The 15,708-nt window shown below is 35.8% G+C and overlaps 1 long non-coding RNA gene across 1 annotated transcript in view; it reads right to left on the bottom strand.

Moving 5' to 3' along the window:
- Positions 1–15,708, bottom strand: part of LOC122746024 — a 112,851-nt gene that overhangs the window by 4,728 nt on the left and 92,415 nt on the right. The window contains exon 2 of the long non-coding RNA XR_006355511.1: positions 6,103–6,290. This is a non-coding gene — a long non-coding RNA (uncharacterized LOC122746024). The remainder of the gene's footprint in view (positions 1–6,102; positions 6,291–15,708) is intronic.

Raw genomic sequence — 15,708 nt, 5'->3', positions numbered from 1 at the left:
AACAACCACCACAACAACACCACCACCACCTGGCACTCTGTCATCCTTTTATTAAGAGTCAGGGAAGAGGGCAGCTCGGTGGCTCAGTGGATAAAGTACCGGCCCTGGATTCAGGAGGACCTGATTTCAAATCTGGCCTCAGACACTTGACACTTACTAGCTGTGTGACACTGGGCAAGTCACTTAACCCTCATTGCCCTAGGGCGGGGGGGGGGAAGTCATTGAAGTACAAATCTGTTGATTGTATAAAAGTTATTTCATTCATAAAAGTTATTTGTATTCATTTGATGATCTCTCTACATTTAATAAATTCCAAGGTTTTCCCTAACTGAGACACAGGAATTTAGATGCTTATTTGAGCTGTAGGCCCCAGTCCTTGTAAAAATAATTACTCTAAATTCCACAGGTATTCTTCTTTCAAGATGGATTCAAAGTGATATTTTCTCCATTTTGTTCAGGACCCTTTTTTCTAATGTAACCTTTATGCAAAAGACCAAGAGGACACTAGGACACTGGACAGTATTGCTGAATCAACGGACATTATTCCTTAAGAGAAAGAAAGGTATTTAATGGGCACTATCAAACAGCTCTAAAAATAGGAGCTTAATAAATATTTGTTGAATCAAAACAATGATATTTATAAATAAATTGACTATTTAAAAATAACTTGACTTTTAAAAAGTCTATACTTTAAAAAAATAAATATTAATGATGATTTTTGTTTTGCCATTGCAAAAATTTCTCCTGGTATCATTCCCCCTTCCCCTTCCCAGAGAGCCATCTCACATCACAAAAATGTTTTTAAAGAAATGGGAACCAAAGGTACAGAAAGAATTTTGAATTCAATAATGTTTTAATGTTGATAATAAAGAATAAATTTTTTAAAGTAACAAAAAGGAAAGAATATATAAAACCTATCAATACTTTGAAAAAGAATGAAAATACAGTGTTTTACACTTGTGGACTTCTGTACTTATTTCTTCCTTGGGACTATGCTTCAGTAAGCATTTCTTAAACTGCTACTCTGTTTCAAATTTTGGGGAATATTAAAACAAAACATGGTCATCTGTGCTCTCAAGATTATATTCCACCAAGGAATACAACAAGTAAATGAGACCGATACACATGATTAGAAAAGGGGCACTGATCACTGAGGGAACTAGAGAAGGTCTCTTAAAAGTTGTCAGGGGTTACAGTAGGTGGAGATTAGGAGGGAGAACATTCCAGGTCTAGGAGAAATCTGTGCAAAGATGAATTGGTGGCTAGGATGTTCAGCAAATAGAACAAGGAGTTGGGGGAGTTTAAATGCAGTCTCCAACATTAGATGCGTAACCCTGGGCAAGTCACTTAGCTTGTTTGCTTCAGTTTCCTCATCTATAAAATAGAGATAATAATAGCACCTACCTCCCAGGGTTGTTGTGAGGATCAAATGAGATAATATTTGGACAGTACCTGGCATATAAATGTTTTATATTTGGCTATTTGGCATCATCATCATCATAATTTAGAAAGCATATGAAATGTCACCTATGGCAAACAGCTATTAGGTCTGACTAAAACATAGAATACATGAGGGAGAACAATATGTAATCAGCCCAGAAAGACACCTTTTATAGACCCTCAACCTTATTTATTTCTCAGAGATCTTGGATATTATCGATCATCCTCTCCTTGATACTCTCTCATCTCTCTAGATTTGTTCCCTCCTGTTTCTCTCCCTACCTGTCTGACTATTCCTTCCCAGTCTCCTTTACTGGATCATGACTGCTATCAGTGGGTATACCCCAAGGTTCTATCCTGGGTCCTCTTCTTTTCTTCCTCTCTACTATTTTCCTTGGTGATTTCATCAGCTCCCATGCATTAAATTATTTCTATATTGGTGATTTTCATATCTACTTATCCAGTCCTTCCCTCTCTCCTGACTTCCCTACTCAAGACATATCAAATTAGATTTCCCACAGTTATCTTTAACTCAATATGTCAAAAAATGAACTTGTTATTTTTTCCCCAAACTCTCCCCTCTTCCTAACTTTCCTATTACTACTGAGGTCACCACTATCCTTCCAGTTACCCAGGCTTACAGCATAGGTTTCATACTCAACTTGTCACTCTCCTTCTCCTCCATATCCAATCTATTTTCAAGTCCTTTCATGGCCTACCATTCTCTCCTCTGCCACTGCCCTGGTATAGGCCTTCAGCACTTTATTCCTGAACTATTTCAATAGTCTGATGCTTGGTTTTCTTGTTCCAAACCATTCTTCACTATGCTATCAAAGTTATCCTCTTATAATACAGGTTTGGCCCTATAACTCCCTCTTCTTTCAAACTCAGTATCTCCCTAACATCTTCAGGATAAATTAAAAAAATCATTTGAACTTTATGAAATCCTTAATAATCTAGCCCCTTTCAATCTGTCCAGTTTTCTTACACCTTACTCCCCTCTAAGTACTCTGTGTTCCAGTGTCAGTAGTTTCCTTGCTAATCCTCAAAAAAGACACTTTATCCCCCTTTCAGTCATTGTCACTTGCTGTATCCATGCCTGGAAATTCTCTCCCTTCGCATTCTCTCCCTCATAGTTACCATGAATTCTTTTGAATCTTCTGAAAGAAGCCTTTCCTGTTTCCCTTCAATATAAGTACCTTCTCTCTGTGATTATCTACAATCTATTCTGTACATATCTTTTTTTTCAGGGCAATGAGGGTTAAGTGACGTGCCCAGGGTCACACAGCTATTAAGTGTCAAGTGTCTGAGATCAAATTTGAATTTGGGTCCTTCTGAATCCAGGGCCAGTGCTTTATCCATTGTGCTACCTAGCTGCCCTGTGTACATATCTTTGTAAATAGTTGTCTGTATGTTGTTTCCCCCTTCCTTACCACCCTCCCATTGGTTTGGAAGCTTCTGAAGGGAAGGGATTGTTTTTGCCTTTGTATTCCTAGCAATTAACACATAGTAGGTGCTTAATAAGTTTTTTTTCCCCACTGAATGACTGATTGCTTACACCTGTCTCATCTTACCAAGAAAATATTTTAAACTTAGAATACTATTAGATTTTTATCCATGTCTGTTCTGTCTTTCCAACCCTTGATAGGATCAATTTATGGATCATTATGGACCCTGGTATTCATCCCCATGCTTTCTTAAAGCCCATATTATATCACTAGTATCAGAATAACAGGTGATGCAAAATGGGGTTGTCACAAAGCTCCTTTTTCACTTTCTATTTAAAAAAATTAATATAGCTATTCAATAAATTGAACACACATCTGCTAATTAAAGGAGAAAGCAATCTATACTGATAACATAAATTTATTACCTTAAACTAGGTAGGAGTGGACTGAATAAATGACTAATTTATTGGTAAATCCTTTTTTTTTTTTTTTTGGTAAATTACTTTTGAAAGCCAAAGGTTAGCAGTGATACTAACACTAAGATAGTAGGATTTGGATTACCTTCTCTAATAATAAAAAAATAAGGCAATGCAAAAGAATTCCATTTATCTAATAATTCCATATTTGAGATCAGACTCAGAAAGTAACTTCAAAATAATTTTTAAAATCTTTCTATTGAAAGATTTTAACAGCAATATTACAAAAAAAATCCCAAAGCCCAAAATAACAACAACTCCCCCCAAAACCTCCCCGAAACATAACAACCTGGAAGCAACTAGTACAACTAAAGGGAAATGCAATTCAGGCCAAGTATGAGGAATACAAACAATTCTGGAAAGGCTTTTCTGAAATAATGCAAAAGAGAAGAATCAGAAAACCAGAGTGCATGCTAACTAGAACCAGGAGGAAAAATGAATGATAATAAAGACACATAACTGTGATAGAGATTTGGAGTGACTGAAAATTTATGATATTTTATATACTGAAAGAAATTAATTTAAATATAAATTGTATACTATTTATATAAATATAAATAAATTATATAAATAGAAATTCAATACCATTTAATAAATATTTATTTTATTTAATAAAACCTTTAATTAAAAAAAAATAAACACTGCATACCTATGAGAAGAAAGAAAACTTCATGCAACAAAGTGATTCACTCATCTACTTGAGAAACTAGAAATACTTTTGTCTCCTCTTTGCCTGTCTTTATTCCTTAAGTTTCATTCTCATCTTATTGTTAGCATTTCTAGAACTATACATAATATTAGAAAGGGGGTGCATTCTTGTTTTACTTGTACTTAATGGAATCATTTATTTGAGGTATACTTAACAATTAACTCATGCTTATGGATCCACCAAGATAGTCTCACAACTTATTAAATGTTTCAAAGAGATCATGATGAGTTTTTTTTATAACCAATAGTGCCTATTAATCGTCATTTCTTATTAAAAATAGGGAATCCAAAATCTTTATTTTGATGAGGAGGCGAGTGTGGGATTAGGGATTAGTCTTGATTTCTCCCCAGCAAAGTTGATGCTTTATTGAATGTAAGGAGCAGATTATGTATATATACACACACACACACACACACACACACACACACACATATATATATATATACATACATATACATATATATATATATATATATATATATATATATAGAGAGAGAGAGAGAGAGAGAGAGAGAGAGAGAGAGAGAGAGAGAGATGCTAAGGTCTTAAAGTCTAAAGGAGTGTCTACATTTTGTTACCCCTTTATAAGGCATGGAGTAAAGTTCTTCAATAAAGCTTGATAAAATTAGAGAACAATGACAAGAGCATTTGCTGGATGTTGGGTAAGCCTGGTGGGCCCTTTAAAAAGCAAGTTCCATTTTCTAGGAAGTCAGTCAAAGCAGGAAGTCTTGGAGCAATGTAAGCTTTGGAAAGCAAGGAGAGTGCTAATTATAAAAGAAGAAACCCTCTGTTAAGTGAGAATCACTCCTCATCTTTTTGGGGAAAGGGATGAGACTTCTCTCCCTAATGTTCTCTCCCATAAGCTATGACATATGGTTTCTTGCAGGGATTAGCATGAAGGCACCCCAAGAATGGGAAGGGCATCAAGGCCTGCAGCATTGGCTGTATAAATTTTCTTCATCACACAGGTTCCCTAACATGTGCCTCTCTTCTATTATACTCTGTATGTATTTGTGGGACAGTTGTTCCCTGGGTTCATGGAGGGAATATTTTGTTGACACTATTCTTACAATGCTATTTTAGTAAATGCCTTTGATCCAAATAAATTGTGTCCTCTGATCATAAAAAGGTAATTGCACCTAGGGGCTAGTGAACTATAATTTTTGGATCTGGGGCCCACAGAATACCCTAAATCTGGTACTTTAGGTAGCTGTGAGTGTGGATTTAAGGAAAGCCTAGAGGAGATGTGAATATGGGTTATAGTGCAGAACTCTGGGATCTTAAAAGAGTAACTTGCCAATTGTTTAAGAAGATTCAGTGCTTCTTTATGAGAACAAAGTTGGCCTTATTGCCCGCATCTTTGTACTTTTTCTTCATGTAAAAGGGGGATGCTCCCTGTTTTGGTTGAAAGCGTTCTACATTTTCAAAGTAGAATGCAAACTATTGTGCCTCTCACTTATCTCATATCTAAAGCTATATCTCTACATTCAGTTAGAGAATCAGAAAGCTATATGCCTGTGTCATACCATTTTAGTTTCTTGCTGAAATACCTTCAGTAAGATTTAATGTTATGCCCTCAACTTTTATAGAGGCTTGATAAAAGAAATATCCATTTGAACAGCATTTCTGTACCTTTTGCAAAATCATCGATCCAGTTCTTTGAGTTGAAGGTATTGTCCAATATGTTACCCAATGTCCCTTATATAAGGAACTTGGCAGTAAATTCCTCCCAGAATAGTGTCAGGAAAAAAGTAATTCTCTTCAGATGACCTTGTATGCTTTTTTTTTTTTAAATCAGAAAATAAGAACTATATAGCTTGATGTGTTTTCCTCTTTGTTGTATCTTTCAGAAAACCTAAAGCTAAATTCACACTACTCAACTCCAACTTATTCATCACTAATGCCTGGTACGTTTATTTGCTCCTTTAAGTTGGTCTTTTCTTTTTACCTTTTACACATGTTTTAAAATTTGAAGGTCTCCTTAAATTCTTTTTGGAAGCATGTGGAATACAAATTAAATAAAACATACCTGTTTTTCCTTGTAGTGATTACAATAGGGAGCACCCTGTTTAATCCTTCAGTGAGATGGTGAATTTTCAGGGTGTGATGCTATAGCCTCTATCCCATTACAAGAGGCGAGAGCACAGGCTATTATTATGTCCACCAACACTTGGGACTGCTGTTTCCTTAGAGTGATGCTGCTATCTGTGACAGGAGCTGCAATGAAAGAAGGGAAACCATCTGTGGCCAGGCCTAAAAGAAAATATGTGCCTGTTGGAAATTAGGGGCAACACATTGTGTGAGCTCTGTAAAACTCAAACCCAAATGGGGCAGCTAGGTGGCGCAGTGGATAGAGCACTGGCCCTGGAGTCAGGAGGACCCGAGTTCAAATCTGGCCTCAGACATTTAACACTTACTAGCTGTGTGACCCTGGGCAAATCACTTAACCCCAATTGCCTTACCAAAAAAACCAAACCAAACCAAACCAAAACAAAACAAAAAAACCCCTCAAACCCAGAATCAAGCTCTTCAACTTTACCAGCCAGGCTATGTCCACTTACTCTTTGAACTCTATTTTCATCTTGCTAGAATTCTTGCCTTTGATCTAGGTAGCACTTTTCATCTCAGGTACATTAGCTCCTCACCCAGCATGTGTGATAGCTATAGCTTTACCAAATCAGTCTAATGCTTTTAACCTATAAGCAGGACCCTTTTGGGTTCTGTCTTCCCACAGCTCTTCCAACAATTGTCATTTTCCTCATTTGTTTTCTTTGACAGTTTGATAGGTCTGAGGTAGAATCCCAGGATTTTGATTTACATTTCATTTTATTAATAGTGATTTGGAGCATTTTTTCCACTTGATTATATATTGTATTTCTTCTGAGCAGACCTGTTTAAATCCTTCTCATCCATGTCTATCTCTATCTCTATCTCTATTTGTGTATACATATTTGTATGTGTGTAAATATTTTTTAATCAACATTTTTAGTTATAATTTTTGGTTCCAATTTTTATCCCTCTTTCCCTTCTTCCCTTCCGCCCTCCATGAGGCAGCAAACAACCAGATATGGGTTATACATGTATAATTATGTAAAATGCTATCATATTTATCAGTTTGTACAAGAAAACTTGATTAAAAGAAAAAAATGAAAGAAAGTGGAAAATAGTATGCTTCAGTCTGTTCCATCAATATCAGTTCTTTCTTTGGAGGAAGATAGTATGTTTCATCAATAGTCCTTTGGGATCGTCTTGTATCATATTTTTGATAATAGTTAAGTCATTTACAATTCTTCATCAAACAATATTGCTGTCTTTGTGCACAATGTTCTTTTGGTTCTGCTCACTTCACTATACATCATTTCATACATGTCTTTCCAGGCCTTTCTGAAGTCATTCTGCTTGTCATTTCTTATAGGACAAAAATATTCCATTACCATCATATACCACAGTTTGTTTAGCTAACTTTTGTTTAGCCTAATTGATGGGTATTCCTTTGATTTCCAATTCTTAGCCACCACAAAAAGAGCTGTTATGAATATTTTTGTACAAATAGGTCTTTTTCTTTTGGGGGGATATGTTTGGGATATATAACCCTAGCAGTGGTATTGCTGGATCAAAGGGTTTGCACAGTTCTATAGCCCTTTGGGCATAGTTCCAAATTGCTCTCCTGAATGGTTGGATCTTTTCACAACTCCACCAACATTGAATTAGTATCCCAGCTTTCCCACATCCCCTCAAATACACAATACATATGTGTAGGTATATATGTGCAAATATATGAATATATATATATATACACACATACAAAAACACATGTGTGTATACCTATTTATGAGAACAAACCCCCCAAATCTGAAATTGTTTTAGAAAAAATTATTAGGTCATTTGGTAGAGGAGAGCAAGTTGGAAACATAAAACTTTTGTTAATTTTCTGCAAATTCTATCCACAATTAATTTTTTCTTCTAATTTTTGATTTTGCTTATGCAAATTTTTCCATTTTATTCAATTAATAGTCAATTTAATCTTTTTTGATCTTTTCTATCCCTGTTTGTTCAGGAACCATTCTTATTTCTATAGTTGTGAAAGTATCTTGTTCCTTGCTCCTCTAATTCATTTATGATATGACTATATATACCTGGAGATATATATATATATATATATATACACATATATATATATATACCTGGAGATATATATATACATATATATACATATATATATACACACACATATATATACACATACACATACATATATATGTATGTGTATATATATATTTAGATACATACATACAAATATACATATATATCCATCCAAATTATTAATACATCTAAAATGTAGTCTGTTATATGGTGTGAGAAATTGGTCTAAATCTATTTCTACCAGACTGCTTTCCAATTTTTCCAACAGTTTTAGTCTAATAATTTCCCAGTAGATTCTTAACTTTCTGTTTCTTCAAAAGAATTTTTAAAAAATTATATAAAGTAATGCTTTTGTACCTTGGTTGTTATGGTACTGAATTTGTAAATTAGTCTACATGGTGTTATAATTATATTATTTTGACATAATCCACTCATGAACAATTCATCTCTCTCTGTTTAAAGCTATATGGAATTTTTTATAGTTATAGTCATAACTCCTATGTGTATTTTAGTGAATTGACTCCCAAATATTTATACATTCTGTGGTTATTTTAGCTGGAATTTCCTTTTATATCTTATTCTTCTGGGGTTTGTTGGTAACATACAAAAAACTGTTGATTTTTGCGGGTAGTGTAGTGTTACTAGACTTTCACTATAATTGAATAAATATATAAATCTGTATATACTTAAATACTTCAAACGTTCAATGATTTTGTTGGTGTAGCTATACTGCTGTCATAGATCACAACTCCTTCCCATGCTTTACTATGACCCAAAATGTTCATTTTGTAAAAATAAATCTTCTGGGAATGAGTTCCTCTGCACTTAGCCAGGCTAACCCATACTCAGTGTTCCCAGGTTTAAAGTGTCAAAACTTGAAATGTGCAGGAATACCCTTGAAAAATCTAGGTTCATCACCAAACATAACGAAGCATCCGAATAGGGCATTTTAATGCCTTTTTTTGATCTTGATGGAAATCCTATCTCTGACATTTACTGTTGTGTGAATATGGGTAAGTGACTTCATCTCGTTGAATCTCAATTTATTCAGCTGTTAAGTGGGGGAAATAACATCAGTATTATTTACCTCACAGGGTTATTGTAAGACTTAAATGAGATGATGGATATCAAATTTACAAACCTTTCACCACTATATAAATGTCAGTTATTATATTATTATTATATAATAATTCTTAGTTTTAATTTAAAATGGATATAAAACAATAAGATAAATGAAAGAACGAAAAAGTACAGGCTAAGCAAAGAGATGTTTAAATATAAAAATTAACTTAATTGAGGTAATAAGGTTGGCTAGAAACGACATTTTGTTTCTGGGAAATTCATTATCAATGATGAGAAATTGCTAGCCACTGCCTTTACTTCTGCCTTTAAATTTTTATTAACCCTCAGTTTCTTTAGATACGTGTTCCATTTGGAAATGAATTGTTTGCACAAATAAATACCAGCAGCCATAGCTTTTATATGCAATGCAGGGACCTAAAAAGCATGGATAGAATTTATCTTTTGTCAGATATTAACAAAAATCTAACAAATTTCCTCCCCCCATTTTTGAATGTGTATAATATTGCATTGAAAATTGACCAACTCCATTTGTGAAATTCCTGGAACCTTCCCAATATCAAATTTCAAAGGTAGTAAAAATAAATGAAAATTCGGGTTTAAGATCTAGAAAATCCTTAAGACTTTGATTGAATAGCAGTAAGGGTATATTTTCTTGAGCATTTATTTACAAATGAAACACATGAAATGTATTTAAAATTTAAGAGTGAAAAAATTATGACTTCTAAATGGTCTGGGGATAATTGAAACTTAACCTTGAAAGCTAAAGGGAGGCAAGCATTCCTGTGAGCCGTATTTTTCTTGTAGTATTTTATGATAGGCAATGTTAGGTGTTGTGTTACATTGACAAGAAAAGTTAAATCTTTTATCCATAGAGCGTTACTTAAGTATTTAATGTATTGTCTTTTTTCAGCCACAAAATGCTTATTTTCTTTAACAGTTCAAATAATCACACCGGGACAATTTCTATGACTTAGCCACCTGGCACTGTGAGGGCAGATCATTTTGCTGTACTCACTCTCTATTTCCTCTAATAGTCAAATGCACATTAGTTCCATTCCATTCTTTGAATGAAATTTGTAGTTTTAATAATCATTTCTATTGTCCAACTCTTTCCCAAATTTTGACACAAGGACTAAGTTAGAAAATGTGTCTGGAACAGTTTTCATTTTATTTTTTAATCATTCTATAATACTATTTTATAGGGTGATCATTGCACCTACAGTTTACATCAAAGGTCCATCATTTTTTCCCAAGGCAATTGGTGTTTTTCAGCAAATAATACTATGTAGGAAAATCCTAGTTCTTTGACTTCATAGGATAAAGTTCCACGGTTATATATGTGTCTCCATAAGACACATGACATCATGTTTCCATAAAAATTAATTCAATGAAATTATTTGTAGGTTGCATACTCTTTCACATACTCATGTACATTCCATAAGTATTTATTAAGTATCTTATATTGCAAGGAACCTTGTTAGGTACCGGAGTTAGGAAGACAAGGAAAAAAAAGGAGTTTATGTTCTCAAGGTGGTGGTGGGGTGGGGAATGCAATATGTACAGGTAAGTAGAAATAAGGTAATTTGAGGAGGGTCAGAGAATTAACAATAGGCCCAGGAAAGGTTTTCTGTAGAAGGTGATATATGAGTTGAGTTTTGAAGGAAGCTGGAATTCTAAAATGAAAAAGGGAGGAGGAAGTATATTCCAGGCATTGGGGAGAGGCTATGCAAAGGGAAAGTCCTGGCAGATGAAATGTTGAATTTGGTGACTAGTTTATATGCCTGTTTGGCTGGAATGTATGAATGGAAGTCATGTGAATTATGCTTTGAAAGACAGGCAGAGACCAGACTGTGAAAGACTTTAAATGCCAAGCTGAGGACATTTATATTTTATCTTAGAAGCCACAGGGATCCACTGAAGATTCTTGAGTAGGGAAGTGATATGGTATTGTCAGACCTGTCCTTTAGGAAGATTATTTTGGCAGCTATGTAAAAAATGATGGAAGGGTGGGGAAGGTAATTGGCAACAGAGACCAGCTGAGGACTTTTACAGTAATCCAGGTCAAAAGTCATGAGGTTCTACACTAGGATGGTGGCTATGGGGGTGAATGGAGAAAAGGAGACATGTGGTAGAGATGTGGAGATAGAATTGACAATGCTTGGTGAATATTGGTGACTGGACAGTGAAGCAGAGGGAAAAGTTGAGGATAAATCTGAGGTTATGAAGTTGAATGTTTGGGATTATTAGGTGTGCCTTCAACAAAATACAAACATTTTGGGAATTTTTATCATTAATCTCTCTGCACTACTACTGAATTATTTTTTGAGAATAAAAGACGTTGATGCAATTGCACATTAATCTGTACTAAGGTCCAACAATATGATTTGGGGACCTCAAATGCCTTTGTGTTTGAGATTTTTCCTCTGAACCAGCTGTTCTCCATTACTAGTCTATAGACCAGCATGAATCTGAGGCAAATATTGACTATTTGAAATAACTTTTATGAAATTAGAACTTTTAGTTAGTAAAAGTTTTTTTTTAAACTGGTCAAAATTTGCCTCAGACTCCCTTATGAAGAACTTTCAGTAGTAAAATCCATACATTTAAAAGACAACAGCAACAGCCCTGTCTTCTCTTTGTTTTTTTTTTACCACTTCTCAGTTCTGTTTTCATATCAGTCTTCTGACCTCATGCATTGTAGTCTCCAAGAGCCCTTACATTGGGACTAAGAAGGAAGGATAGAGTAGGCTCTAGTAGACAATTCAGGTAATTTACTAGTCTACAGCATAACAGATTGGGAAATGATCTCTAGATAATACTAAACTGTGTCAGACTTTTTAAATGTAAAATGCCAAAAATCTATTCTTAAAATGGCGACCACTAGCCTTACCACTTCTGAATTTCAGAATTCCTGCTATTGGCAATGTCAAATGCCTAGAAAAATGTGCAAGTAAACAAGAGTAAATGAAATGATTTTGAGGGTAAGATAAATTTCTTATAAATATAAAATATAATTTAATCTATACCCAGGAATTATTTTATGAAGTTTTAAAAAATATTCTGGTAGTCAATATAGTAATATGTCGATGTTGAATAACACTGTTGGCATATCAGTTGTCAGAGGTCTAGAATTTGGGAGGAAATGAAAAGGTGTTGTTAGATTGTTTATCAATCAATTCCAACAGAGAAGAGAACTTGTCCATAAACAGCAATAGATTTTTGGAAGCATAAATTCTGTCAGACCAGTCTACTGCCTCATGGCATTGTTAATGGCCTTGGCATTTCAGGGTAAGCAAATATAATTTATTTTAATTTGTGCAAGGATTTTGCTTCTGTAACATGAAATATGCATCTGGAAACTAGAAAAGGATGCAGGCTTCATAGGTGTGGTATGGGTTTGGATTAACTAAGTGCCAACAAATCACCTTATATTGATTTGCAGAGGTGGTAAAAGTGGTATTCCACTGGAGTGGCTCCCAAGATCAGTGTTTGGGCTTGTTTGTAAACATTTTCTTTAGTCTCCTAAATGAGGGATTAGATCAGATAATTATCTTTTTACATTTGATAATCATATTGTTGTTACTGGTGTAACCTGTCTTTGTGGATATGACTGATAAGACTAAACAGAGGTTGCTTCTACTTAAAACTAACAAACAAAAACAAGAAAACCCACTATAGTCACAAGCCTTTAGCCTGTTACTGTCTAATTCATCTGTTCTGTGTAGTGTAGTACAGTACAAAGATATAGCTCTAGGAGGACCCCTGGTGGTGTTCTTGCTTCACTGCATTCCTCTTGAAATGGAACAAACTCGATGTCAGAATTCAATCTTTCCCATTAACTTTACCCCAGTCTGGTTCCAATATCCTCAAATTCTTTGAGAATTGACAAACTAGCTTCCGAATTTCTTTGAATCTAGAGCTAGTTTAAGAGGAAAGTTGGTATATACCTAAAAAAAACCAGATAGGACTCTAATGAGGATTACACAACTCCATTAACATCTTGATTTCAATCACACAGACTTGTGTAAGTCTGCTGAAGGAACAGCGGCACAAGCTAAATAAAATCTCTGTACGCACCGCAGATTTGAAGTTCTGCTGAAGCCACTGGGGTGTCCTTCCATGCTTTAGTTTCATATTAACAATAATGAAATCCAACAAGTCAACTACTTTTTCTTGAACATATGGCACCAGTGTTAGTTGCTGTAAAATGATGAAGCCTGACTGGATGATCCCTCCCACTTCTAAAGTTCTATAACTTGGGACTAAAAAAAACCATAGCTCTGGGCTTAAAAAAACAACCCCTGTTACTCATATAGGCCCCCATTGGGAACTTAAGACTTGGTGACTTTTGATTTTGGCTCATTTCTGGCTCTCCCTAGGAATCTTCCATTCTGATGTAAAAAAATCAGGCTAACAATATTCAGAAACCTAGAAGAAGTGGTTTGTTTTTGTTTTTGATTTTTTTTCCTTAAAGGCATAAAAAGAATCGGGTGGACACACATCCAAGGTCATACTGCTAAATGGTTAGCAGAGGAAAGGGTATACCCTACGTTTTGCTTAGGGTTGTTTCCTTCTTTTCTTATCCTTCTTTCTTCCCCCTCCCCCACCCCACAAGCCTATGAACTCACATAACTGGGTAGTCCAGCCCTGTCTAGTGAGCTGTTATTGTAAGTATTGGAGCCAGTTCCGTGTCAGCTGCCCTCCTCTTCTCTAGGGTCTGTTTTCTCCCCCACTGTGACATCTGGGCTTTTATCCAGGTTCCTGGTCTCCACCACCATTTACTCTTTGCCAGGCTGCTGTCATCTCCTAGCACAGTCTCACAGTTGTCCTGGGTCCCATAGCCCCCAGCTTGCTCCAGACATTCCTTGGCATTCGACATGACAGCTGTTGCCTTGGACATTGCCTTTATCCCAGAAGTTCTGCCCCTCTTTTTAGTGATTTTCTCTCCTAGCAGTCCTGGCTTGGGATTTTCCCTGTGCATGTGCCCTAGGATTTTTCTTTGTATTCCTCTTTGAACTACTTTGGTCCTTTTGGAACTTCTTAACCTATGTAAGTTCAACACCTGCCCACTGAATTTCTATGTCTCTATGTCCTGGATATGGGTCCTTTACAGAGTAGTTATCTGTAGAAGTATCTCTGGCCAGGAGAACCTATTCAGTTTAGTTATCCCTCTTTCACCTTTAAGTAGGACAGATCTTAGGGGTTGGTCCATGTTCAAAGAGCTCTTGAACAAGGCAGTCCTTATGGGCAAGGAAAACAGGCCACTCCTGACACACTGACATGACATGGACTGAGGAATGCCAGAGAGGCCCCTGGTTTAAAAATAGCTTCCCCACACAGGTGCCACACGGCCTGAAATTCCAGCATAAGAACTTTATTCCTTTCATTCTTGAAGGCTTCTTTATCACCAAGTCTTCAATGAACACTTTCACCTTGAAGGACTAACAACTTCTAATTAATTAATACCACATCAAGGATCAAAAAACAGAAACCAAGGGAGACATTTAAATATTAAAAACCAACGAGTGTATGAGGGAGATCCATACACCTGTATAATGTTTAGGGAGAAAAAGATATGTTCCCCCCTCTCCAGTCCCCCCTGCTTTGTAGGGTACGAAAGTGAAAGAGAAGCAGGAGGGACATCTACAGCAGCTCATTTTGCTTACTTGGGAATCATCCAGAGGACCAATCCTGATGCTAATATCAGAGTGTGGTATTGATTTACTCCCTCTTCAATTCCCCCTAATCAGTTTCATCTGATGTCTCCCCCTTGGATATCATAGCTATTATTGACATGGTGCCACAGTATACATGCTTGTCGATTGATTTTTATAAACTGTTATTTCTCAGAACAGTGGGTGCTACATTCTCTCATCCTTCCTATCCTGTCAGCAGTGGCTTATCTTTTTTAGTTGGCACTTTGAACTTTCCTTCTCTAACTTATCTGGGCAGAGTAGGAAACTGCCTTGAATAGCAGAGAGATTGTATACAGAGAAGCCTGAGGGAAGGAAAGAGACTTTGACCATCTGTTGCTTTGACTGAGCTGATGCAAATTGAAAAGAGTTTTTTGGGATTTGTTTAATTTGGAAAACATGTGAATGTGACAAACAATTATAAAATACAATGTGAAGCTATTTTTCTGTAATAAAATCTATTACATACACACACATGCACACAGTGTGGGCTGGGTGTACAACATAACCCAGTCCAAGCTCCCGGTACACCTATGATCATAGGAGGTAGAATCTAGGAATGCCTTAGTAGAAGGGTGCAACAATGGAGGCCTGGAAGTTGGCCTGGGATATAGTGTCCCCCAGTCCTATAGGGCTGCTTATAAGACACAAGGTGTCTAGTGTGTAGAGAACTGGCCCAGGGCAGACTCCAGTTTAAAACCCACCTCTGGCTTATA

This window comes from Dromiciops gliroides, chromosome 3, assembly GCF_019393635.1.
Source record: "Dromiciops gliroides isolate mDroGli1 chromosome 3, mDroGli1.pri, whole genome shotgun sequence".
In the NCBI taxonomy this organism is placed as follows: domain Eukaryota; kingdom Metazoa; phylum Chordata; class Mammalia; order Microbiotheria; family Microbiotheriidae; genus Dromiciops; species Dromiciops gliroides.
This window is presented reverse-complemented; position numbering and strand designations above follow the sequence as displayed.